This window comes from Lepisma saccharinum, chromosome 12 (assembly GCF_977018435.1).
Source record: "Lepisma saccharinum chromosome 12, izLepSacc3.1, whole genome shotgun sequence".
Taxonomy (NCBI): Eukaryota; Metazoa; Arthropoda; class Insecta; order Zygentoma; family Lepismatidae; genus Lepisma; species Lepisma saccharinum.
The window spans coordinates 3843751-3870934 of record NC_139240.1 but is presented as its reverse complement, the minus strand read 5'-3'; positions in this window follow the sequence as shown (position 1 = coordinate 3870934).

The following is a 27184-nucleotide window of genomic DNA, read 5'->3' as shown; positions in this document are numbered from 1 at the left end:
AAAAGCTGTCTCTTCCAGTTTTTGATCAGCCACATGACGATCATCCAGATCTTTGTGTGTGTTGAATGAATTATCATGTTCTTTACAAGCTGCATCCAGAGGATTAATACGCCTGTCCCCTCTTTCTATTCGTTTCTCAAGTTTTGTACCAGGACCAGAATGTTGGTAACCAGGTGCGTATAACTCGAACGGAAGTTTATTAATAATATCATTCACTAAACCTCGACCCTCTGATATATTCCAGAATTTAGGAGGTAAAGTATTGATACTTTTAATTAAGTATCCTATACCTTTAGGATCGTTTACAATAAAATTAGCTAATTTGTCACTAATCATGTTTACAATACCCATTTTCTCATTATGGAAATTATTGTTCCCAGCATTTTCCTCCCCTGCTATAACCAGCAAACTATCTATACGTTTTCTCACATCGTTTACCCATACAAATTCCTTAGCTAAAGTATTGTATTATTTTATACCACTACCAGTTTTTAGTTGATTCCAGATAGGTTTAATCAGATTTTTGTATTTATCCCCGCTGCTCGATTTCACACGATTTTGACTGGCATCTTTATTTTGGTACAGAGCATCAGAGAGTGTCAAAATTTCAGAGTAACTTTGATAATCATCTTCTGTAATTTTTTTTGGTTGTTTTTTGGTAATAAGCTCCCATAGCCCTATGGTACCAGGATATCTGGACCAGCTGTTTCTCCCACCCAAATTAATTTTTATGTTATCCCCTTCGAATGTTACTTTAGATTTGTCAATTTTCCATACTACGCCTTCATTAGCCTCTATAGTTGGATACAAACCAAATACTTCATCTTCTTCGAATTTTCCAGTACTCAGGTATTCCCTTGCTCTTCTAGAGCTGCTTTAGCAGGTGGTTCTTTAAGTACGAGGGGTATGTGGATACTAGATAATGGCGTAGGAGGAAAATCTGCATAATTTTTAGCAGTAAGAGGTACCAATTCATTGATGAGGTTTTTATTTTGTTCTGTAACACCCTTAATCTCTTTACCAAGACCACTGATTGCATCGGTAATAGGTTGGTCTTGACGCTTGTGTTGTTCGTAAAGACCTCGATTCTCTGATTTCCAACCTTTGAAACGTTTGGACAAGTACTCTGGTAATTTCGAATTATCTTTTATTTTATGTTTCGTCATATTTATTTTTTGATTAATGGTTATTTTATATCGTTTCAACGTTTAAAAAGTCGTTGATTTTATTTCTGAATTTACCATTGTTAAGTTTCCGAGTCATGTCGATGGTGACAAACCCAAAATCGTCGCTGTTCCAACAAGATGAACAGAATTTTCAAAATTGGTTGTAATTTAAGTCTCCACCTACATAATCATCGTATACATGTTTCAAATTAGTATGATCTGGACGAAGCAAACAGATTAAGTTTGTATTATCTCGTAGTAATTGTTTCGGAATTTTGGAATAAATTTGATCTAAATAAAACCAGTCTGTGTAAAAAAAAATCTAATTTCATTCTGATTTTCCAGAATAGCATCATCAAACACCACAACAGAATTTTTCAAACATTGGTCGAGAAGTTTTATTGTTGATTCAAATGTAGCTTTGTCCAGTCCGTCGTACAACTTCATGAGTTGTTGGTATCTAGGTTTTTCTAAACTTTTAGAGAATACATACAGTGTCTATTTTTCCAATCTAGCCAATTGGGGGCAAGCAAGAAATTATCAACCAGCAAAGTGGTTTTTCCACCACCTGGTGGGCCTGCAATAAGGCATCTTATGTTATCAGGTAACAACTCTCCATTTTTCTTATTAGTTTCCACTACATCTGGTAAACGCTGTACCACATTCCATGTTGGTGTCAAAGAATCACCTGGTTTGCTTCTATGCCACTTTTGTCTGGCAGACCTAACCATTTCACATACAATTTATTATTTTTCTTCTTCAATATTTTCTCGATTAGATATGTATCTCGATATTTTGTTTTACTAAGTTCCTCTTCATAGAATCTCCCTCTCAATATTCTGTTATGATTATATTTTATTATATATGTATTTCTATTCCCTGGAAAAACTTGAACCACTGAGAATAACTCCGTACTCCAATTTTTAGTGAATCCCTTCTCGAATAACTGTTTATATTTACTGACCCTTACGTGATCCCCTATCTTAAACTTTGGCTTCTTGGTAGTATATTTATATTTTTTACAATAAACAGTAGAAATTAATCGTTGCTCATCAGATTTGGTTACCTCAGCAGGTTTCATGTGAATAGTACTGTGTACTGTATTGTTGTAATCATGAACTAGCTCGGGTAAAATTTGCACCCACTTATAATTGTCTTGTAGATTAAATTGCCTCCACATGCGATTTTTTAATGTTCTGTTGAATCGTTCCACTATACTAGCTTTCAGATCACTGTATGTAGAATAATGTTTAATATTATGTTGTTGCATTAACTTAGCAAATGTAGAATAGTAAAATTCTTTCCCTCTATCTGTCTGTAAATATTTTGGTATTCTTCCCTCACTAAATATCGACTTAAAAGCCTCGGAAACACAAGTACCAGTCTTGGATTTTAAGGGAACAGCCCATGCATATTTGCTGAAGGTATCAATAACTGTAAGCATATATTTGTAACCATGATTTATCTTATCCAAATTTTTTAAAGTGCCCCTTGAGGTGCCATCTCAATCAGATCAGCCTGGAAGAATTCATTTATACCTTTTGTTACTACACTTAATCGCTTGTAATTACGACGTGCTGGTTTGTGTAATTCATGAACTATATCTTGTCTTGACATCGAGTTTGAAGTGAGAATATTGTATAAAATGGATTGTCCTCAGAGTATAACCGCTTTATGTCAAATACTAGCTTGTCACCGATTTCAATATCAAAAACTGATAATTGTTCGTCGTCATGTACTTTATATTTATTGGTAGACTCATCCCAGTATGCAATAGGTATTTGAACTGCTTGGGTATACCATGTTAAGCATTTGGAACACTTTGTAACCTAACAATTTCCATAGAATAAAATTTACGAGTATCTACGTCATCTAGTCTGCTTAATACCGGTTCCAAGTGTTCGTTGATAGTACAAACCAACTCATCGTAGCTAGGTTTGATTTTTACATCAACATACAGTTGTTTATATTCCTCTTTGAGATCGTGAAGTTCAGTAGCAAAACCTGATATAGCAGATTCTTGACTTGCTTCAAGAGTAGTAATTTGTAACGTAATATTAGAAATAGTCTCCTGTATATTTTCTACAAGTTTCAATTTAGAACTCTGGGTAGCAAGATCGTGTACTTGACTTTCGATTTCTGTAAATAATGCATGTAGTTCATTAATTATTTGATTGTTGGGGAGAGTAGCAACAGTTTCTCTGATTTGCGCAATTTCTGCTTGAATATTCTCGATATCCTCAGATTTTAAAATTCGATGTACTGCTCTCTTCATAGCTCTGATTCATGAGAAGTAGGCAAAGCAGCTACTATTCTGAAGTGTGGTAAGAGTTAATTTTATAGCATCGAGTTCTGTTGCATCAGCTGCATTTTTCAAAATTTCTTGCAGTTACGTTATGTCATCCTGTGTAGGTGTAGACCGTACTGCCTCTAATTTACTCTGAATGTCGTCAATAAGGTGATGGAAATGCAATAATTCTGATTTAGTATTCAAGCTTTCAAGCTTAGTAACTTGCTGTTGAACTATAGCTAGAATATCAGTAATGCCTGGCAGTTTCGATTCCAGAGTTTCCTGTACACTTGTTAGCTCATTTCTCATAGCTGTCATAGTATCTTCTATGTGAGCTATGGTACCTTTTATCTTCCCAAAATCTTAATATGTCTCCAACTGTAATTTGATGCAGGCAATGCTCCGAGCAATAGCATTTAATTCAGAAGATGAAGGGAAATTATTGATAAGATCTTCCAATGTCTGTAGTTTTGATTGAACTTCTGTTATAGCTGTATGCAGTTCATCTGTCTGTAATTCAGATTTGATACTTTCAATGTAGGAACTTCGAAAGATTGAAACTGTTCTTGCAATTTAGCAATACTAGCATTTACCTGCTCATATTCTTCTTGAGTTTTGATATTCTGGATGATGGTTTGCAGTTCGGTACGAATACTATTTGCCTGGTCATTTAATTGCTGTTTCAGCTGTTCGGTATTCGTTCTCTGGATTTGTGTAAATTTCTCAAGTTCTTTTTCCAAGTTGGAAATATTCTCTTCTAAGTTATGAAGATTATCTATTGAAGCTAAATTAGTATATTCCTCAAGCAAAGATTTGAGTTCTCCATCAATTTTTACTATAGGATCAATCAGTTGAGTTTGAAGATTTGTAATCTCTGCTTGAATATTTAGATTTAGCGAATTCTGTAATATGAATAAATCTGATTTCAGTTTCTTTAGACGTGCATCTAAACTAGCAATCTCGCTGGAATTATCTGGAATCTCCTGTCGCCTTCTATTACCAAATATATCCATTTTTTTTGTTTTTTGTTTTTATTTATTTTATATATCAATAAGAGGATAGATTATTCTTATTTCAATCAACAGAGGAATTATTTTATCATACTCTCCAATTATCTCAGCATACAAAATTTCACCAGCTTCCACATTATAAGACGTATCAAGAAGTAATGTACTATGTTTGATTCTATACAAATTCCGACCTATGTGCAAAACTGCCGCATTGGGTGGTGAAATGTTTATTTGAATTTTCCCACTAACAGGTAACTTATATGATGATAAGTTATATATTAAATACAAATAAGTGCTTTTCAGTATCCTCGTCAACATGAGACCAAATACTATTCAAGTGAACAAGAAGTAACCCTTTCAGTTGATGATAAATTTGTCTAAATACATCCATGTTTACTGGAATTCTCTCTACAGGCTGATTATGTTGTTGCTTCTTAAACCCAAAAATATTCATGACGTTTTATTTTATATTAGCTATTTTTTATTATATATAAAATATATATTTGTACTAAGTATAAAAAATAATAAATACATCAAAAGTCAATCTGATCGAAATTACTATGAAAAAATCACTTGATACACTTTTTAAAGTTGAAAATAATAAATAGTGTGTAGCTTTAAAATAAATTAAATACTTAACTTTTAACGCTGCAACAACACATCCGTACTCTTCAAACACTCTCACAATACTGATTGATCTGTAATGCGAAAACCCTTTAAGTAACCTAAGCGCGGATGAAAACATACAAAAATTCACCAGCTTCCACATTATAAGACGTATCAAGAAGTAATGTACTATGTTTGATTCTATACAAATTCCGACCTATGTGCAAAACTGCCGCATTGGGTGGTGAAATGTTTATTTGAATTTTCCCACTAACAGGTAACTTATATGATGATAAGTTATATATTAAATACAAATAAGTGCTTTTCAGTATCCTCGTCAACATGAGACCAAATACTATTCAAGTGAACAAGAAGTAACCCTTTCAGTTGATGATAAATTTGTCTAAATACATCCATGTTTACTGGAATTCTCTCTACAGGCTGATTATGTTGTTGCTTCTTAAACCCAAAAATATTCATGACGTTTTATTTTATATTAGCTATTTTTTATTATATATAAAATATATATTTGTACTAAGTATAAAAAATAATAAATACATCAAAAGTCAATCTGATCGAAATTACTATGAAAAAAATCACTTGATACACTTTTTAAAGTTGAAAATAATAAATAGTATGTAGCTTTAAAATAAATTAAATACTTAACTTTTAACGCTGCAACAACACATCCGTACTCTTCAAACACTCTCACGATACTGACTGATCTGTAATGCGAAAACCCTTTAAGTAACCTAAGCGCGGATGAAAACATCCGAAACAGTAAGTCAATAAGAAGACACCCATTACGTCATAACCAACAACACGCTAGATACGGGTCTGCGTAATAACTTGTTGCGTAAAAATTGCACAATAGTTTACCTGCGTAATAACTTGTTGCATAACATGATGCAATAATTTACCCTTACGAGTCATCACAATGTTGCGTAATGTTACCTACTTTAACTCGTAAGAAATTATGACACTCGTACCAAGTGTGAGGTGAAAAAACACAGATTTGCAATAGTATAAAATCGACAAAAACATCATCAAAATAGGTTTTGTATTGTGGTTAAATTAATAAAAACAATAGGCCTCGTACCAAGTGTTGGTTTGAATCGGCAAAATATATGTACTTATAAAAAACTGGAAAAACCAGAAGTAGACCGGAAGTAAACCGGAAGTAGAGCGGAAGTAGGGCGGAAGTAGACCGGAAGTAAATATGTGTGGGTGTAAGTGTAGGTGTGGGTGGGTGTGGGTGTTACGTACTTTAACTCGAAAGAAATTATGACACTCGTACCAAGTGTGAGGTGAAAAAATATAGATTTGCAATAGTATAAAATCGACAAAAACATCATCAAAATAGGTTTTCCATTGTGCTTAAATTAATAAAAATAATAGGCCTCGTACCAAGTGTGACTTTGAACGTATATGATTACACTACTAGTAGTCGATCATTATTCAATTGTTTCATTCTATGTGTATTTCAAAGCCCGGCCTGGGCATGGATGTTCATTGTGAATGTTCTCACATCAATTTCATCATATCATCACTCATCCTCATCGCCGTGATTAGCCAAAGTGGCGAAAACGATGTAAATAACCTAATTCAATCGATTGAGCATTCAACACTTTCGAATCTGCCCACACACAAATGCTTTGTGTGAGCCCTTCTTCAAATCAAGAGCCCTAACACAGGGTCAGCGCCAGAAAATTTTCACCGGGTGGGCAGAAGCTGTATATTGATAGATTAGGGTGGGCAGGTATAAATGTATGGCCGCATACATATATGTATGTATATATTAATATGTATCCCCTCCTCTCTTACACTCCCGATTTCCCTACACTTCTTTTCCCTTTACTTTTCATCTTTTCTTTTTTACTCTTCAATACCTTCTTATATCTTTCTCAGCTTGTTACCTCCCTTTCACTTAATCTCGTTCCATTCTTCAAGTATTTCTCTTAACTGGCACACACGCACACACGTGTGTGTGTGTGGTGTCTTTCCTCTTTCTTTTCTAATCTATTCTCGCATCTTGTTCCACTTCTTTGTCTCCGATGGACACAATTATTTCAAGGAAGTGACTGTGTGAGCACAGCCATACGTTCTAATCACATTCTTTCATTCTTGTCAATGTAGTGAAATAAATGTGAATCGGTTGCATCACATTTTGTCCTTCAAGTGCAAAAAATACAAGGCACATACTCAATTTTATATAGCTATCCGGCGACAGTGATATAAAGTGTGATGGTAGACAATGCTGAAGAATTAAATTACTTTCTCGTAGTTTAAATGCATGTTCCTGATAATTTAATTACATTATATGAGTTTTTGACTGAAACTTGGGGGTTAATGATAACTTTCCTTGGCTTACAAGGTTATTGCAACTGACAAATGTATCTGAATGTATGTTTGCAGTAACGGCGATCGGGTGCCAAAACTTGGGGACAAGGAGAGTTTACTTTTGTGGTAGAAAAGTCTTAGCATTAAGAAACCATAGTGCGGATGCAACAAGAGGCAAAATGTGGTGCCGCCACTGGATATTTGGATTAAAATTAATGTCTTATTGGAAATGTACACACACACACACACACACGCGAAAAAAAAACAATTTTTTCTTCAATCTGCATAAAGTATCCCAAGGCTTATGAAAGACTATTTTGACAAGACATCGCCCAAAAGTAATAATCAAGTAACATTGAAAAATCTGTTAAGAATTGAAGAGATAATTTGTTAACTTGCTATTCGTTTTCTGAAGTTAGTCTTCGTTACTCATGTGGGTGAAGTAACACACGTAGGGTTAGATGAACACATGCACTGAGGTGACAAATAGTTTACATTTTGATTGATTGATTGATTTAGTTTATTTTAATTCGCGTTTTGTGCCTCTTGGCTAATTTGCGAAGATGGGGATGAGTGATGAAATGATGAAATTGATTAATGGACATTCACAAACAACCAAGCCCGACCGGGATTCGAACCCGAGACCCTTGGCGTCGCAGCGCGATGTGCTAACCACTCGGCCACAGGGTCGGGCAGTTTACATTTTGTAGACTGTGATTTTGGACATAAGGAATTCATCGAAATTGATCTCCATACCAGGTAATTCATCTCTTTTTCACAGGTGACTTGGGTTGTATGGCGCGAACTTTTCGAAAGCGCTCAAATGTCAACCTCTATCCTGTGCAGCATACCCTGGAAACTTTAATCCTGCAGGTAAACGAATCTCTGGTGCCTTGAACCACAGTCAAAATAATAATTTGTGGTGGGTTGTATTTTCAGTGTCTGCCTCTATTTGTTTTCGTCCTTCGTCACTTTCACCTAATCACCATTGAAGCTCATCGTCGCCATTAGCCAAGTTAGCAGAACAGTGACTTCACATAGAACAAATCATTCGAATCAGCAACAACTTACTCTTTCAAAAGTGGAGTTTCGTTAGTTCATACCCTTCAAAAGTTGAGGTGGTAGTTTCAATTTAACATTGTTTCATTCTTGGATAAAGGCAGCTAACTCCGTGAACAATAAAGTTGTATTCCGAAAATCTCAAATATTTGTCTCTGGCAATACACCCTCTTAATTGAACGCATCTTCTGTGGCGATAAAATGAAACGTTTTCTGTGAGTTCTTTATGTATATTTTTTCCTCCAATGGCATAATGTTGTCGCCTTATAATGAAGAGGTTCTGGTTTCTACTGCCCCATCACCTGGTGGAAGTACAATGCACATTGGTTCGGACTCCAATTTAAACTATAGGTTTAGTCCCGATTAGTCTATCTGAGCATAAAAGTGGATTTAAAAACAAAGAAACAAAATTTTCTAATGGATACTTTGTGACACCTTTTTTCTTTACTTCATCTGCATCTACAGATTCTGTTGACCTTTTCGGCTGAACCTCTGATGCTTCTAAAGTTTAAACCATTCTCATCGTGATTAGTTCTCTGACGCCCTCAAAACAAAGCTTTCCTACCAACCCCTTTCTTCTTTTAATTCTACGTAGGTTAATCACAAGAAAAATATCATCATTACGTAACTGATTGGCTATTATCAATTCAATAATTGTGTAGATTTTTCCAAACCCACATAACTGTTACATCAATATTTATACACCTCGGTATTGTAGTGATTATTGTGATTACTTCTTATTACTATTTATTAGTAGGACGAATACAAAGTTGTTTGTATACAACGTAAATATTTGAAGGTGACATGTATATATGTAAAAATTGTAATGAAATAAGGAAAGAGACACTTCTGGAATGTCAATGTAGACATAATTACAAAGTCGAAATAATTTATTGTGTTTCTGGATGAAGCAACGCTAAGATGGGTTTCTTATTAGTTCATTTACAGATTATTTTAATCATGCGCAGGCCGGGATTTCTATATGTGAAGGCCCGGAGCTTACAACACCAAGACCCTACCCTAATCCCCTCCACAGTTTCAGTTATAACTTTTCGCTAAGCTACATGAGGTGGTTAGTTATACGTATTTCTACATTTTTTCATCACATCCAAAGTACCTCATTTTTTCTTTATGCAGTAATTTTCAAAGCAGTTCTTCTCAGAGAAGGCCCAGAGCTCCAGCCCTCAAGGTCACCCTAAATCCTGATCTCATATTGACCATACCCTGCATAATTTTACACCTCCTAAGCCTACTAGCTACTTCTAATCATAGAAGTATTAAATTGATGACAGTTTATTTTGTTTCAAGTTCTCTAGTAATTCTTTTTGCCTTCTAATGACAAAGTTAAGACAGCTTTTTATAGGATGATGATATGTGAACATTTCTAGTATAGATAATATTCATTAGTAAAATATACATGTTATGAACACCAGAATACACTTATTTATTGCAACATTCACATATCCCCAAGTGTATGTACGTAGTGAATTTGATTGGGTGGGCAATCGGGCGGGCACAGGATTTTTTGGGTGGGCGCTTGCCCACCCGTGCCCACCCCTGTCGCCGTCCCTGATGGTGACCCTCGGAAGAAGTTTCACCTACGTAGGTGACGTCAGAGCAGGCCCATAGCTAGAGAGCCTGCTTTGCCCCCTATAAAAAATACAGAATACATATCTACCTGGAATTCTCACTAATCTTTACAATTAGATCCTGTATTACTCTAGCAAACATAAAAAATACATTTATTGATTTTGTGATTTATGAAGGTGTGTGGGATTCCGTATAATGTCGGATCAGGATTTGGGGGAAAAAATTCTCCTCCAGATTCAAACTTCGGGAAATGATTTCTCAATTTTCAGTATGTAGAACAGTTGTGACATTTTGAGTAGTCTTGCATTAAAAGTGCCTAATGTATTTGAATGTTTTTCTTGGATGTGTTGCTATGAAGTTTGAACTGCATAATTTTTTGTTTCCCAAGTCTACCTTTTGGTAATAGTGATTCATGTGGTAGAGAGAGGAAGTGGATATTTGATTTTTGTTACTTAGCGTTGCTTTTCTACCACATCTAGCTAATCGTGAAAATGAGTGATGACGTGAAATTGATGAAGAGACACTCACAAACGGAGTGTAAGGGGTGACGTTCCACGTATTACACCCAAATGTCAACCTCACTTCCACGTTAGTGCACCCTGGACTGAAGACTAACGAGGCTCTGGCGACTGGCCCTAATGGCCAGTATAATTTTGTTTGTATTGTCCTGTTCTTTTGTCCTTATGTGTGCTGAGTGCCGCTTTACAGCCTCAGCTTTTAACAGAAGTCAGAACATTTTAATTTTTTTTAGTTATGCAACGTTAGAGTTGTTATTTGTAATGGTAAGGGGCTGGTCCCCGTATAATGTGACGGGAGCAAAATAGCCTAAGTGCTGACGCTCCCAAAATTTCCAAAGGGGGCAGGGACATTGTTCCTCTTCCAATCTTGGACGGAAGTCCAATCTGGGGGGGGGGGCAAATATTGAAGTAAAGAAACATGACTAGCAGAATCTAAGAATAGTAGAACAAATGTATACTCAAGATGGAATTAGTTTTCAAGTGTTTCTTGCATTTTTCTTCCAGACGGCTAAGGGCACTTACAGGGGACAAAGAGGGGCAATCACTCCCTCTATTTCAAATTTTATACAAATAAAAGTACATTTCGTAAAATTTTCTTCCTCGCTTCGCTCGCAGGCGCAATATCTGCTATTCTTATAGTCCCAAGTTCAGAGCTATACCTAGGGGGCGGCGGGTGTCAGCCCTGGGAGCCAAAACGATCTAAATTTTAAAAAATGTTAAAGAGAATGCCATGTTCCCCGTGAAATTTGTTGCGCCCTATTAAATAAATATTGTTTACAGTTTTCAAATATTTGGTTCTAAAGATTTTACTGCTCGCTTCGATCCCAATATGATTATTTTCTGTAATGCATTCTAAATTACCCGAGAGAGAGGTAAGGCCAGATATATACTTCAGACTGTTGCTGCTTAAATGCATGAACAATTATTTTGAGGAAAAGGAGCGCGCACATTTGAGAGACAATTTGGCGGATGAATTGATCATGTAATGTATTTAAATAATATATAGATATATATATATATATTAAATAAACTTTGAATACGTACACAATTTAGCATTAACATGTTGCATATGTATTTTCTTATTTTATGTCGCTCTGTGTTACATATGTTGAAAATATATGTTGTATACGTGAAAGTTATACGTGTCATATGTATAAAATAATAATGTTCGTCATTATTCCGTCCTTGAAAAATACAGTTTGTGTGCATGTTTTTCATTATTAGCTAATATGAAATTGAACGTGTTAGAAAAATATTTCAAATAATTTGTTCAAACACAAATGCTTTACCACCAACTTCTACCCCCTTTGCATGATTTACGACGATAATAACGTCTTGTAATGCTACTATTATTACTACCACTACAACCACTATATTACTATTATTATTATTGTCACGTTTGTCCTGGTACTTGACCCCCCACTCCAGATATAAAATTGTGATTTCGCCTCTGCTCACAAAGAACACGCATGCCTAGGCTCGAACCTGGAACCCCTGGCTTCGTAGTGTGTTATGTAACCATCCAACCATGTAGGTCGGCTAGTGAAAGATGTAGGACAGCTTACTGGTTCAAATTATTATCATACACGATGAAAATGTGATAGTGCTTCACATTTATTATTTCGGTTAGAACGCGATAACATTTGTAGTTTGATACGGGTTACACTAAGCATCTTATGGAGTGTAAATATCAATTTCAAATCTTATGAATCATTTCTCTATGCAAACGCATCAAATATGATAAGCAACATAGGTGTGTGTTATGATATCCATTTTATAAGGGAAAAGTTAAGTTTTAACCCTGACTGTTTGCATGATATCGTTTCAATAGCATGTTATATATTGCTCTCAGAATTTTAAACGGCAGTAAAAATAAATAACATTTGCAACTATGAAGTTTACAAGGGGATTACATACATTAAGGACAGAAGATGCCATATTTTGATTGCTTGTAACATCGAAAGAAGAATTAGAGGATCAAATAGTGACTGAGAAAAGTTGCTTGCCTTATTGTCCTGTGAACACACTGTGAAAGTTGTCGGTGTTATCAGGCGGCACTTTATGAAAATAGGTTCAAGAAAATGACAAGTGGAAAAAGGCTGCAGTGAAATAAATACGACTAAAAATCTCTCAAATTATGTTCTATTTATTTTCTTATATTTATAATATTACATTGTGTCTCTAGCAGACGTCTATTAAAGTACCTCAGGCACAACCTATTTTTTTGACAAATAATTATGTCAACTCTTCTGCTATGGAGTGGATTCTCCTAATTTTATTCATATATCTTAAGCCATTGTGTGACTGGGAGAAATTAGTATCAGCTAAAAAAATCCCTGATATTTGGGGTTTGTACTCTTCTGCTCAAAAAGTGGTGACGATAAGCGGCTCAGAGACCTCGTGCCGCGGAAATGGGGTAAGGCGAAGGTGGCCCCTTATATCGTTCGGTTCGTACCATAGTCATTAAGGAAGGTATTTTTCATAATGTAAAAAGGATACAGCATTTCCCTCTATAAAACGTGATATGAAATATTAATGATGACACTGTAATCCAAGAAGTCGCTGATCAATCAAGTAATTCCTATTTGTTTGTCAGGTGTCAGGTTTTAATGTTTTAGCAAGTAGGCCTGAAAAAAATATTATAAATGTTTACACAATTCATCAAAGTGTAGATAATATGTATCCATCATTATTTAATTAATTCTATTTTTCTTGCCTAACACAACACAATGGTGTTCTTGGATTCTCGTTAGATTCCTTTGTGCGTAAAAATCTTGCATACTGGAAACTAGAGGGAAACATTATGAAGCACGATTTATAAACGTCTTCCTCAATCAGTTTTTCAGAGAAGCCCAAAGCTGTTGGTACATATTAATCGTCTATTAACATTATTGACCTGTAAATATAACGTAGATACTACCCCGATTAGCCTATTTATGTTGAACTTTATCTTTGTATTCTTTGGTAGTCCGGAAAGGTCATTATCGAAATATTGTTATTTGATGTTGCTCGAACTTTTTTTTTTTTGTTCGTTGTAGTTTCAAGATAGCATCCCTTTCCTGTTACTTATCACATTTGGAGGAGTGGGGGCAAGTGCCCCTCTGTACCCTGCTATATTCCAATGCAACACAATATATTAAAAATTTGCCCCCTCTAGGATTGACTTCGCCCCCGTACTAAGAATTCCTGGCTACGGGCCTGCGTCACAGAGACTGGCGGGGTTGTAAACAGGAGAGCTGGAAAAAAAAGGCCTGTAGGACCTTCAAAAGCGGGCGAAACCTGAATCAGATCCGCGAGCAGTTGGGCATCGGGGTAATGGTTGCGGTCATAAACTTAGGAACATTATGACAGTGAGGGAGTCCTAGCTCAAGGTTACCACACCCCCCTCCCCTCCCCTTCTCCTCGAAGCCAATGTGTCGTTATTTTTCCACGGAAGATTTGAAACTGAAACCTGCGAAGATTGACATAACAGCTACTGAAGTGAGCCACGAAAGCTCAATTGATCATGATAGTTAGAGACAGTGGCCAAGTGGCCGCCCGGCAATGCAGGGTGTGGCGAGGTGTAGAACCAGCCCCGCAATGTTCTTTCTTTCTCTCTGCTTCTGAAAATTTATATGCCTTAGAAATTCAACAGGCAGTGTCGCTTATGAAATGATTTAATTTACGAGACAGAAATCTGGTTTCCAGTAACATATGATACGACATCTTCGATAATAAGCATGGGCGTTCTGGTTCGGCCAGAGGAGCCCGGGTAACTTGACATATGTGTCCCTTCCAAAATGCAAAATTAACTTCCTTGCTCGCAGATGGACATATATAGGAAAAAATCCCTTATCTCATAACTAGAACTCGGATTTTTAGGTTCTAAAAAGTGTGCTTTTAGGTTCCTAAAATAGGCTCTAAAAATCCTAAAATAGGATCGAAAATCCCTAAAATAAGTTCTAAAGATCCTGAAATAGGTCCTAAAAATCTTAAGTTAGGCTGGAAAAATCCTGAAGTAGGTTAAAAAAAAACTTAAAATACGTAGTTCAAAATTTCTGAATACTGCTGATTAGGTATAGTCACCGGCAATGAAAATGCAACAAATATATCATGAAATACGCACTATCTTGCATAAAGTTATGTGTGTTGCCTAACCCTACGGCGAGGGCATAACTTAACATTGGAAATTTGCTATAAAAATCCACTCATCGCCGTATAATTAGGCACCAATCTGTTTTCATGTTATCCACAGTCAAACTCAGCAATTTTGTCTGTGAGGATCATCTTATATTCTGAAAATCTTTCAACAAAAATATAGTCAGTGGTGCAAACTTCAATGCTGAAATGTTAGTTTGCAAGGCGTGAATGCCACAAAGCATGGAAGTGACGCGAAAGTGAAGACCACACAGATCAGACCACTTTGTATTGGACAGGTAACAGTGGAACCAGAAATTTTGCTTTGTTTATAGCTTTGAAAAATCATCATGGACTTGGAGGAAGGGAAATCGACAGAGAGTATGTTTCAAATTTTTGAATTTTCTCGTGACCAAACAAAGCAAATGCCTCTGTGTGACATAAAAAGTCTGTAAAACCTTTAATAATACATAAAAACCTAGACAAAGGTTTGATTTAGACACAAAAACCTATAATAGGTTCTAACAAGCAAAATAGGTTTTTTAGGCACTATAAAACTTCATCAGTTGTTGAGTTTTTTAACGAAACGGTGACATAACTTATTATTTCTTGCATACCTGTGAAGGAAAAAATAGGTTAAAAACCTAAATTCCGACGCCTACTCATAACTTTGTAGCTACTCCGTTTGTGATGAGCGTATGCATAAAATGTCTCCAGTTATGAATCCAGTATAGAAAGATTCAGTTACTCAACCAGTCATTGCTTTGTTGCTGCACAATATAAAGAATTAAATTTTATAAATCATAAACTTTTATCAGTAATTTTAATTTTACTTGTGGTACTTGAATATAACTTCACATCAAATATTTTCAAGATGGCTTTTTTTATATTCAAATAAGAGCTGAAAAAATTCTCAAATAGTTTACACCTGTTCCATGTTACTTCAAACTCGTCCCAAAACTCAGTAGATGTGGAGTCGAATTATCCCTTTGCCCTAAGGGTTCACAGCGTATGGGTTAAATGTTATTATTTGGGGGCATTTTGTGAAGTTCATTTTTCTTCCATATTGAAATTCTGTGGACATTTCCTTCTTTCCAGTGTGTTTTTATTTTATGATCTACAGTGCTCGAAGTGGAAACTCCTATAGCTGGTATGCTTGGTCGAGGAGGATCTTTGTGTAGATCAGCATGGAGACAATGAAGAAGTGGGGGATGCTTATTCAAATTATCCTAGCAGGAGGGGATGGTTAATGAAAATTTACTTAACTGAGGGAAAAGCACCCCTCTGCACTCCTTCTAAACACCCACAACTCCAGCACTGATGATCTATTAATATAAAAAGGTCTTGTTTAATTAAATATATCGAAAAGAAATGCTATTGTTGAAATTATTGTTAATAATGTCCACTATTATTAAAATTGAAATCCTTTTCGGAATTCAGTCTTTCCGATCGACTTTCATTGAGTGACGAATTTTCAGTGAATGAATTCCCATCACCGCCCTATTACCCGTCTTTCAAGGCTGGAGTCCGCCATATTTCCTTCTACTAGATTTCAATTGAACTTGTGATGCTGGGTTAACATGGAGATCTAGATGTCCAGTTCAACCCCCAAAACAGAAATGAGAACTTCGTTCAATACATTAGTAACTATTAGTATTAGATGGCTAATGTGAGGGGATTACTTTATATCATACATTTTAGTCCGATGAGAAGGTCCGGAAAAAATGCAGATAGGTACCTCAAAAATTTTTAGATCCAATTTTTGCAATTGAAAACAATTTTGATTTAATAGTGCGCAATTAATTTCACTGGTTACAGCTCTGAACTTGACGAAAACAAGAAAAGCAGATAATGCGAGCGAAGCAAGCAAGAAAATTTTACAAAATGTATTTTCATTTTCATAAAATTTGAAATCGAAGGGGTGATTGCTCGCAATGATCCCCTGCCCGCCCTCTAGTTGCGTCACTGTATAATGCAGACATATTTAAGCAATATATGTTTACTTTGGATACTTTAGGCTCACTGCCATTGTTAGTCAACCTTATTCTGCACAGTTGCTCGACTAACCTTGTATTAATGTGAATACCACGCACCCCCTTCCATCCAAACCGATTCTAAAGGCACAAGAGGTGATGTTTCATTTCAACCCTATCGCCGCGATCACCCACAGGTAGGTAGAAAAACTATACATAATAACCAAAACTAAAAATCAATAACAAGTCAATCAAACGATAGTTTAAAGTGGGATCCGAACCAATGTGCCTCCACCAGGTATCGAAGCCGGAACTCCTTGATTACAAGGCGAAAACGTATTCACTGCGCAATCGCGAAGGCAATTATAAATATCTCATACATAAAAAATATCAAATAAATTCCCTTATATGTATTTAATACTAATGTATTTTTACATGTTTAGTAATTTACTGTTATATTTAATAACATTATAAATATTAATCATATAGGCTCTTTCTTCTCAGTTGCTTGGTAGAAAATTTGAAAAAATATAACCTTTTTAATTCTACTATCCTCTAATTTTCATTCACATACATAATATATATGTATAGTTTGTGTGTGTCTGTGTAGACCACAATCGTCTTGCTCCCCCTCCAAAAAAAACATCAATCTCCAATGATTTCGCACCCTGGTAGGGTATGTAGCTGACAAAGTCCTCACTCCGTAAATTCACGAACTGCATGAAATCAGAAAATGAAATATATTCCCCCCTCGTTTTCAGAAAACCTGTTTTACAATCCACCCCCTGTCCTTTTTGTGGTGAAGGAAACTCCAGTGGGTCAATGAATCTCCCTCCCTATTTACTGCGAGCAGCAAAAGAAGACGGCCGCGCCATCTATGGACCACCGACGGAACTGCAATTTTCAAGCGCAGCGAGGTTTAAATATAGCTTCCCCTTCTATAATCTAACTATTCTATGGTGCAACTATTTGACTCCACCTTTTGGCAATCGCAGCGTCTCGCCAGCGGTAAGGGAACATTTCCCCTCTCGTCAGTGTTGCCAGGTCTACTGATTTCGCAGGAGGTTTCCTGATTTTCAGCACGGTCTACTGATCTCCTGGCAAGTTTCATGAAAATGTGTAAATATCCTGATTTTTTGCTTCCTTAAATATTTATAATGAACAATTATTTTTAAAAAAATGGTAAGTTGATTTAAAATTTACATATTCAGCTGATGGAATGCAAAGACCCATGAATATTCTGCAGAGAGAGAGGTAGGTGGTGGAGGAGAGTTATACCATAGAATATATACCAGGCTTGATGACATTGGGAAAGACGCGCGGCTTCTTGAGCCCATTGTACATTGGAAACTCCAACATGGGTGTCCCATCTGGTGCGGTTTTTGTCAAAGGTGAGGTAACTGAAAACTGATTGCAACTAAATACCAATGTTGCCACCCACACATATGAACAAGTTTTCAGTTTTATGGTAGTGTTTATTGCAACTCGGATAAAAAGGGAGTCCACATAACGAATGCAGCTAAAGGTTATGGTTACAATAGCTCTTAGTAAACTGTCGATTGATTGATTTGGTTTATTTTACTTCGCATTTCTGCCACTTTTGGCTAATCGCGAAGACGAGGATGAGTGATGATATAATGAACTTGATAAAGAGACAACCGTGCCCAGGCCGAGATTCGATCCCGAGACGGCCGGACCCTGGGGTCGAGTGGTTAGCACATCGCGCTGCGATGCCAAGCGTCCCGGGTTCGAATCCCGCTCGGGCTTGGTTGTTTGTGAATGTCCATTCATCAATTTCATCACTCATCCCCATCAAATTTGCCAAGAAGCACAAAACGCGAAGTAAAATAAACTAAATCAATCAATCGATCCCGAGACGGGATCCCTGATGTCATAGCGCTGTGCTAACTACTCAGCCACGGAGGTCGGCTTAGTAAATTGCTGTTGCAGACTTATACCTATGCTTGTACGTCGCAGTCTCTTCACTTAGAAATAATAGTTCATGTTTTTATTTAAGCCATTTCTGAGCGTAACTGCTACTACAATTGGTCTTATGTCCCTTTATACTCAATCAATACTGTGGCGGTAGAAATTCTCTTTTCCGATTTTATACCAGATAATCCTCGAATGCAAAAGGCGATTTAATTAACATTTACATTGTCTGGAGTGACTGGGAAAAAAGTTGAAGAAAAAACCTGCGACTTGTCTGATACTGATTCCCGGGTTCGAATCGCGGACTGGGCAAGGGTGCTCTTTGTGAGTGTCCCTTCATCAATTTCACATCTTTATGATTAGACAAATGTGGCAGATGCGAAGTAAAATAAACCAAATCAATCAATCAATCTGTCTAATACTGGTTGGTTACCTTCCTTGATTGAAAGTAAAATTTTAATTCAAGGATACAACCTCGGTGACAATGAAGTTCGACCAGAAAGGAATACGTGATTAAATGCACAGAGGCATAGGCGGTGGAATGGGTGACTCGCAGAAGTGATGCATGTGTGTAAGAGGAGGCATGTGAGCAGGCAAGAATTGTGATCCCAGCATGTTGCACCCAAGGTCACCTAAAGAACGAAAACGGGGAATTATACGCGTGACATTGAACTTCGACCAGGCACCAGACCCATACGGAAAAATTCCAGATAGTGGAGCATTCGACGGAAGCATGACGCCACGGACACGATAAGGGAGTCCGCCGTATATAAGCACGTGCTGTGCACCGAGGAACCGTAGTGCATCATCACCATGGCCAGGGGCAAACCTATTGACAACACCGTGAGGAGAAGAGTGGTGGAGTTGCAACGGGCTGGACTCAGTGAACGGGAAATAAGGCGCCAACTGAACTTACCTAAGTCAACCGTCCACTGCATCATCAAACACCACCAAAATACGGGTACTACAGAGCCAGGTAAGGCCCCCGGTCAAAACGCCTGCTGAGCGTGCGTGACCTATGGATATTTAGGTGCTATATCCAGACCAACAATCATGTTTCTGTGGCCGAATTACGACTGTGGACTCGAGAACGCTTTCACATTGAAGTGTCAACCAGAACCATTCGCCGTTACCTACAGCGATGCGGTTACCGAGTGTACAAGGCGAAACGTAAACCCTTCCTTTCCATGTTGAACAAAGGCAATCGACTACGGTGGGCACGAATGTACCGGGGATGGACATTTCGGCAGTGGAACAGGGTTTTGTGGACGGACGAATCCATTTTCAATGTTGTGTACTGGAAAATACGGAAAACAGTCATTTGTCGGAAGGAGGAACAGAATGAAGCAAAATGTTATGCACGTCGGGTACAGAAACCTGCATCAGTGATGGTATGGGGATGCATGACGGCATCTGGAGTTGGCCCACTACACGTCTGTGAGGCCATTGTGAATGCACACGCCTATACACCCATACTGGAGCGGCATCTTCCCACAGTGCGAAGGCACCTGTTCCACAGGCGGCGTCTCATCTTTCAACACGACAATGCCAGGCCTCATACAGCGCAGCTGACAAGAGAATGGTTGACTCGCCATCATGTGCGAACTCTGACATGGCCACCATCGAGTCCCGACCTCTCGTCCATTGAGAATGCGTGGCGTGTTCTTAAGCGACGTGTGCAACAGAGGGGACCCACGACATTGGCTGCTCTTATCGCCTGCCTGCAGGAGGAATGGCACCGCATCGATGTGGAATACCTTGAACGACTTGTCTGCAGCATGACCCGACGCATTGCCACAGTTACTCGCCGACGGGGCGGCGTCACACCATGGTAAACAGGATCCCCTCTAACAGTGGTCGAACTTCAATGTCACGTGTAGATGGACGAAAATGTTTTATTTTGTGTGGACACCATGCATTGCTGCGTTGCAGCGGAAATTTATGTTTTCCTTTGTTCCATTTAGCCTGCTGAATGAAATATGTTCAGCATATGCATGTGTTCTCCTTCTTTCACAACGCACTCCTATATTTGTGACTGGTCGAACTTCATTGTCACTAAGGTTGTATTTCGGGGGTTCAGGCATGATAGCCCTTCTCCATTACCATTAATGCGAGTATGCTTTGAATGTGTTGTTAAAAAGAAACTGTGGGCGTTCTTACATCCTCTAACTTCGTCTAATTTTAAATAAAAGCAAGCTAAGGTGTTATCAGGTAGAGTAATTCAAAAATATACCCCCGAATGCGTAGTGGCTGAAGCTCTAGTCTTAGATAACACAAAAATCATGAAATGTTTCCATAAACTTGTAAACGCCAAGTACATAAATCCACGCACTGTCACAACCATTTATTTTAGAATATTTCTGAGAGATGAACAGAAAATGGAGGTCGGATTTTTTCCAGTACTGTCACTTGCAGCCCCTCTGTTTTGGCACTCGATCATCGCCACTGGTTGGGGGAAACTGTACCTTTACCTTAGGTGAATTAAGGGGGTGGGGTTATCGTACCACTTGAAGTACAAATTCATAATAAAATTTGTATTAATTATGAATGAATAACAGTATTATCTTTTGACATCTAAAATTAATAATTAACATTCAATAATGATAGTGGAAAGCTTTTCCCACTCAACCCCCCCCCCCCCAGAACGTTGATAAATACGCTATTATTAGTTCTTCTGATTTTTTAAGCAGATCTCCTGATTTTTCAGGGGACGATCTCCCGATTTTTGAAAATATGACCTGGCAACGCTGCCTCGCGTTTTCTTTGTAAATGGATGGCCCGCTTTAAGGGCGTGTTTATCAAGAACCAGAACAAATATCGCCGAGATACTTTGCACATCTTACATTTATGTAATAATCCATAAAATGAGTGGATTTAAAACGTTTTTCATGTCGTAGTGGAAATGTCCATTGCCTAGCAAAAGCGTGGGTGACACAACAGAGGTGTTTCCCTGGCCCGTTGTTTTCGGTAGTGATTGCTGCCACACCAGTTTTAAGCTATCCGATTGGTTGACGCGAACTCGTTGTTCATTGGTGGACACATTAATGACGTACTGCTTTGCATTAATGACGTACTGCCTTGCTGGAAGCGTAAATGAATCTTTGAACTTCAAATGTTCTTTTGTTTGAGGTAAAAGCCGGTAACAAGCAACAAGAAAGAAGTATTTTTTCGGAATTGGAGCTCCACGTTGTTTAGAGAAGAGGAATTTACACGAAGAATCAACGATCGTTCAGGAAAAAATAACATAAAATATTTGCTGGACCTAAAATATAAGTGAGTAATACTATTCTTTTTTGCATTATATCAAAGTTTTAATTACTTTGCAGGTCCTCGAATATAAGTGAGTAATACTATTATTATTTTTGTATAATATCAACGTTTTTTTTTTTTCTAGTGTACATTGCAGTGCGGATATACTATTCCATCTATCCTAATCTGTTTGACTTATTCACTCACGCGTTTTCGAAGGCTAATTATATTTTTTGAGGCTTAATTTGAATCTGCAAATCAGAATCTTATATTGCCTCAAAACCAACTCCCCCCCTTTATTTTAGGAGATTATCCGTTTATTATAGAGTAGATGGTACTACTTTACTATACCGGAGACCTATCAATGATTTATTTCGCAATTTTTTACATTGCTAACGCACTCTTCTGCATTACGGAACATTTCTTTAGGTGAAATAATGAATTTCTAACGAAAATAATGTCTATTTCTTACATTAACGAGTACTTACTGTTGTTCCTTATTTCCCACAAACCATCCACGGGTAGCCCCAAAAACCATTGACGATAGCCCCACGAACCATCACTGGACGAGATATGCCTACTATAGTGGAACCACAAGCAAAAAAACCTGCGCAGAAGCACATCGCGCCGGCGGGTGCAAGAAAGAGCAGGGGGAAGCAACATTCGCGCTGGCTCACGTCAGCGTTGCCAGGCCTTTTGATTTCTCGGGAGAATTCCTTAATAAACTATTGCTATGGAACCTCCAACGGCCAGCTTAAAAACACGTTTCCTGCTCATCTTACTTGAACATGAAGGGGAGATGTGGAGTGGAACTCCACTTAGCCGTGAAAAGTGCTGTTTGAACTGTGAAATTATGTCAAACGCTACTCAATTGTACTAGGACATTATTTTATTACTTGTACTATATTACTATTTTAGATGGCTGTATTTTATCCCACCCTAAACTCTATTTCTATTTTAGTTATTTTACGTCGCTTTTGTGCCTCTACGGGTAAGTACGACAATATGGATGAATGAAAAACTGATGAAATGGATGAAGTGACGCAAACACAGTGAAACGTCCTTTCCTTACGAGGTAGAAACACTGACTTCTTAGCGTGGGCAAATTATGTTATACATGTATGTGTTTGTGGGTGTGTGTGTGTGTATATATCTAGGATGGGTGGTACCCTAGCATAAGAATTGCTATCTTGAATTATTGAGGAAGACATGCTGTCTAATTCACCAAATATATTTCACATACGTAATGCATTTTCTCATTATGGTGCAGGACGCGTGCCCACCCCTATCGATAGCTGTACATCGAACACCAGCAGAAGGCAAACTGATTTGTTATTGTTAGCATTCTACTTGAAAGATTGTGGAAAATCGCCGACAACGAAAGGCGGCACGTTAGCTTCATCTGTGAACACAACTTTCTAACATTTCCTGTCATAAAAATTCCTCGCGATAATAGAGGCATCGCAAACCCCTTGTGTCGGTGCTGAGAAAGGGCAAATTTGAGGGTCTTTCCAGGCACCCTCTAACCGGAAAATGCGGAAGAGATGAAAGATGTTGGTCGGTTCACTCGGGCAGTTTACTTTCTTTTGTTTGAAACATGTCCACTCCTGAAATGGAGATCTTCGGTATATTTTCGCCAAACACAGGGTGCTGGGTTTAGCACCATTGTTACAAAAGTATCTGTGACGTTTACACCGTAAAAAATGCGCGCCACTCGCCTTCACCCCCCCCCCAGTGTGCACGACTATGCCACAACTCCGCCCCCAAGAACGTCCTTCATCCGCTACTATTAGATCAACGGATTTTGTAGCAGATCTTCTGGTTTCCCAAGGAACAATCTCCCAAATTTTTCAAATCTTACCTGGCAACACTGCGCCGAACACCGATAACGGCAGGGAAGTTGCGCGAACGCTTTGGACGGAAGGTTTTTTTCCTTGTGGTCGAGCTATAGGTTAGGTCTCTTAGGTTAGGTTCCATTAGCACTCCTTTTGTTCAATTTAGCATATACGGCCAACATCATGGCGGCAGCAGCAATAGCGCATCGGAAATAGATTTTCGTAGAAAACCACATGCATTCGCATTAAAATGAATCAAAACTACATTCCCGAACATCAACAACACTACAGAAAATTATTTGCGTAAGTACTTTCTCCTGTAGATTTGAAGAAATCCGTCTCTGGTATAGTAAAGTGTTACCGTGAGAATAGCAGAAAGTGCTGAAGATCAGAAATTACATGATTAGGTGTTTGGAAGTATTTACCGAAATAATTTTAATGCTAATAGCCATAAACCTAACCTGCCTAACCTAGCAATGAAAGCATTAAGAACATCATACCCTTTCATACTTATGGCATGTGACATATTAGCAGCACCAGTCCACATGCGAACACCTTGCGGTAGTTTTCCAACTCCATGGCATGCACGAAAAATAAATACACACTGCCGTAAACTTCACACACATCAACAACTAAAGAATACACACATACATGCAGCAGGCTAGGCCAGGTTACAGATCATACACATGCAGCTTAAAATCTGGTGAAAATAGGTCAAAAGCTAGCTTTTACCACCTGGTGAAAATACCAAAAACACCTGAAAAATATATTTATTTTGCTGTAATTGATATGCACCTTTCAAATCATGGTATAATAATGATGAGTAATGGCACAGAGAAATTAAATTTATAAATTTAATTTCTCTGTGGTAATAGTTCGATTATGTCTAGGATTGTTGACAAATAGAAAAATTTAAACTAGTTGTAAACCACTGGATCTAATGGGCCGGCCCCCATGGCTGAGTGATTAGCACATCGCACTATGATGCCAGGGGTCCGGGGTTCGAATCCTGGCCTGGGCATGGATGTTTATCAGTGTCCATTCATCAAATCATCACTCATCCCCATCTTCACAAGTGACACAAGAAGTGAAGTAAAATATAGCAAATCAACTGGACCTAATGAACCTCTCAAGACCCTGAAACATTATCAGATTTTATTTTTAGGCATGATTTTTACCATGAGATCTAATAGTTTTATGTTCTTAGATATTTTATGTTTGCAAATTAATTTGATTTCATGGGGTTTGTAATTTTTAACGTGTTTATTTCATATTGTGGGTTCAGCTTGATGACAGTTACAATTCCATGCATATTTGGACTTCGTATGTGTTGGTGTTTCATGAAAATATAGTGGTGAAACTATTCTTTGTGTTTGCCTACCTTAAGCCTTACTTATTGAAAATACAGTGGAACACACCTTAAACTGAATCAGAAGGGACCAGTATACTTATATATAAAAACTGAGATTACATTAAATAAGTGCTGTATTCCCATACAGTATTTATTCGCAAATGCTAACATTGCACTGAATAGCACACAACAAATTTTTTTACCAGTAGCAAAACAGGATTTTCTGCACACATTTTAGATTCTTGGCTGCTTGACTTTCCGCAAATGCTTTTAGCCTGAGAAACCACACTAAGCATATCTGAATCATTCTGCTGTAAGGCAAATTAATGCTGTTCAATAATGGTCTATTTTTGTAAAACATGTCCAACCATCCATTACATGCTTTGAATTCAGTCTTACCCATTTTTTGAATGGCATTTTTAACATATTACTGTAACATGGGACCCAGTATGTAGTGATTTTTTTTTCCTCTGGCAGAGACAAACCACTCTCACACTATTTCATTATGTTCGTCTTTTTTTCTTAGGTTTTATTTTTAATTTTCCATTAGCACAGTTTTCCCACAGCTTCATAATGTAAGTTTTTTTCTGTACAGTATTGTACACTTGAGTTTTTATCTGCCTAACAGACAATTTGCTTCGCTCAATTCTGTAGCTATGATAACAACTGCAAGACTAAAATAGCTATACAGAAAGTGTAGGCCTCGACTCGCCCATGAGTAAAATTTCTGGGAGGAGGAAATAACACAGCTGGGTGCTCAATATAGAAATGTTCAGCATTATTTTCTGTGAATTGTGTGTGCAACTTCAATAATTTCTACTAAACTTTTAATTAATCATTAATATAATTCAAAACTGTCTCATGGGGGATTTTGTCAGTCTCACTGAAGGGGAGTTTGTCTTGGTTGTTATTGTTGAGAGAAAAATTAGTTAAAGCTTTGATTGCTTGTTTCTATGTTCCTTCAAATTTTATTTTGTCCCATATCTAGTCTGTCAGAAGCAATGGTATAACAATTAACTGATTCAGGTAAATGCTTTGAAATAGTGATCTGTTGCCTTATATGACAGTTTGATTGATTGATTTGGTGTTTTAAGTCCACTTTAAGTACAGTAAGGCTAATCGGGACTTGACCTACAGTTTAAAGTGGGATCCGAACCACTATGTGCCTCCACCGGGTATCGAACCCTTTGATTACAAAGCGACGATGCTACCACTGTGCCATGCAGTTCAGAAAATAAATTTTGTATAAACTAATGTACTTATCTTTTTCAATTCTGTAGAATTTGCTTTGAGTATTTATTCTTCTAGACACTATATGAACCATTGTCAGTTTGTGAATGTACAATGGCTGTAAGTACAAGGTTCTACTTTATAGAAATGAGGATTTTTTTTTTATTGTGCAATGAGATGTATGTATTTGCTATTGCAAATTATGTCATGTGAAGAAATTTTTCTAAATCCCAATAAAACAATAAATTACATAATATTTTCCAGAATTTTACAATTTTCTGCATTATGAGTTTTTCTTCATAAAATGCTGTTAGTGTGTAATCCAGCATATAATTTGTATGTAGGAATAATTTTTGCCATGATTGTTAAATTTTCATCTTTTGTTTGCCAAGATGGATGAAAATTGTCATACAAATGTGTTTGTCTTACCACTCGAATAAATCTATGTCAACAATGCTTATGCAAATTTCATATTTGACAGGTGTTCTCCCACATGCAGTAGACAACTTTAAGTTGGAATATGGTATTTCCATCTTCACAGAACATTACCGTGTGTCAAGAATAAACTCATATGGTAAGTCTCAACATTCATAGTTTGAATTTTACATATTTTATTGAATTTTCTGCTCTTCGTATTCAGATCACTTTGCACAACTTCCATACTACTTGCATGTGTGACCAAAAGTCAACAGTATTCCATATTTTACTCCATATATACCTTTTGGGTCCATCCAAAAATCCTGCACCCTCGATTTTGGTAGTGAAATTTTTTTAGCAAGATTGTGTGTTGCATATTGTTGAAAAGAAAATTCTGTAGCGTGGAAACAAATATTTACGAGTATAAAGCCGTTTAAAGTGGAGATACAGCCATTTAAAGTTGCAAGCTGGAAGTCTACTTGTGGCCATGTCAGTTTCGTAG